At 41.8% G+C, this 2,157-nt stretch overlaps 1 pseudogene; it reads left to right on the top strand.

The window, feature by feature from the left end:
• Nucleotides 1-453: 453 nt before the first annotated feature.
• The window catches only part of LOC107099155, a 35,152-nt pseudogene continuing 33,448 nt past the window's right edge, over nucleotides 454-2,157 (top strand).

Below are 2,157 nucleotides of genomic sequence, written 5' to 3'. Positions count from 1 at the left end.
AGGGGAAAAAGAGACGTTTATATGCCTTATAGTTGTGAAAATACGGTAAACCTAGTTGAAACCTAGTGGAAATTTAACTTCATGCAGCTTTCTTAATGCCCTTTTTTTTTTTTTTTTTTTTTGCTTCATGCTTTTCTGAGCCCCCATGAAAATAGCTCCGGCCCCCGGGAACCTTTGGTCTAGAACCGCCACTGCAGTAAAGCGTCCACCTTTGGTCATGTGACCCACTGCTATGAACGTTTTCTGGCTCTATTGACTCTAAATGTTGCGGGTTGACTTTAAAAAATCATTTTATTTAATGAACAGACTTTGTATGTGGTGAAACAGAAACTGTGCGTCAGAGTTAAGTGTCTAAAAAGTGACTAAATGAGGGTTGAAGGTGTGAAGGTGGTCAGCAGTTGGTGTTTTCCGTCTCCTCCCACGCAGCGCGGTCATATGACGGCTGCTTTCTGACTCCATTTCCTCAAACTTTAAAGCCTGGCCCCCCGAACAGCAGGCTCCGCATGCAGCTGCTGCTCTCTCCCTCTGACCAGGAGTCCCAGCCGGCCTTTTCCCAGAAAAGCCACCGGGTTATAGCGTGAGTCTAAGCGCCGCAGGACCAGCGGCAGCACCGAGGCTCCCATGGCGGCTCAGGCTGCAACAGGCGCGAGCGGCGGCGCAGCGACGGGACGCAGGTGGAGAGGACGCCCCGCAGCGCTCGCGCTGCTGGCGGCGCTGCTCACCTGCTGCGTCAGGTGTGCGGAGGGCGTCAAACCGAGCAACATCCTCCTGGTTCTGGTGGACGACCAGGACGTGGAGCTGGGGGGGATGGTGAGTCCGGAAAACACCCGCTTTAATCGGCTGTATTGATCCTGAAAAGGCTCGTGACTGCAGGGGGGCACAATTATCACTACTTTGCACGAAATCTGTGAGCTTCAGACATAAACCTACTGTGGTTTGGTGTCATTCTATGAAGAGTATGAAGTCCACTACCCCATTATTATCTCCACATCTGCTTTTATGGCTCTATTACCAATAAGAGGAGCTTTAGAAGTGCCACCAGATAAATTACTTTGTTTCTAAGGTTTTTATTTCCTTAACTGAGACTACTGATTCAATTCAATTGCATTTGACTCACTCAAAGTCAGTCAGATTGATTCCAAGTTTTCTATCTAAGGAAAACCAGTTGATTGCATCAACTCATTGACTCGAATGCAATCCCTCACAATAAGCATGCTTGTAGTGACAGTGGAGAGGAAAAACTCCCTTTTAACAGGAGGAAACCTCCAGCAGAACCAGGCTCAGTGCTAAGGCCGACTGGGGATCAAGGAGACAGAAGCAGATACGACATGGAATAATTTAGCCAATCAGGGAAGAGCATGCAAACTTTAGAAAAAATATATGTATCAAAGAAGTGCTGCCAGATAAATTACTTTGTTTCTAAGGTTTTTATTTCCTTAGTGGGACTACTGATCTTGGAAAAAAAGTATGGAAACAGAACTTAATAAAACCTTTAAAAAGAGCTATTATTCTCAAAACCTTTTTTTTGATTAGAAAGTTTTTCCAAGCTTCATCTATGTATTGTATTTTTTTATTTGGTAAAAACAAATTTTTATGTTTATATTTCTTACTTGTAACAAATTAATTCCATTCAGTCTGATATTTTACAGACGTGCTGCTTGAAGCTTCGTTCTTAAAGTCGTAGGGAAATCACAATCATATCAAACTATATTGTCCCAAAAAGTAGAAAATTTCTGTTTAAAAAAAAAAAAAAAAAAAATCCTCTCTTAAAATCTGTGTGGTTTTTTGTTTGTTTGTTTTTTTGGTTATCTTCTGCAGGCCAGTTAGTTATATGTCAGCCTGAACACCTTAATTCGGCCAATCATATAACAACGGTCAGCTGTCAATCAAATTTTTTCGGTCATAGCATCTTGATTCATATGTCGTAGCTAATATACGCAACGGTTGGAATAAGAAATAAGAATCATTTCCTTTCCCATTGAGTTCCGTCCCAGTGTTCACGGGGATGGATGTCTGTGTCTTCAGCAGGGAAATCGTATTTAAATGTCAAAATCATTCTGGCTTAAACATGTAAATGTACTTTTTATCACACTATGTTGTCCCAAATGTTAGAAAGTTTCTATTTAAAAAAAAAAAAAAAGAAGAAAAAAATCCTTT

This window comes from Cyprinodon variegatus, unplaced genomic scaffold (genome assembly GCF_000732505.1).
Source record: "Cyprinodon variegatus isolate N-32 unplaced genomic scaffold, C_variegatus-1.0 Scaffold842, whole genome shotgun sequence".
Lineage (NCBI taxonomy): Eukaryota > Metazoa > Chordata > Actinopteri > Cyprinodontiformes > Cyprinodontidae > Cyprinodon > Cyprinodon variegatus.
The sequence above is the reverse complement of the archived record's forward strand: the minus strand, read 5'-3'. Positions and strand labels throughout refer to the sequence as shown.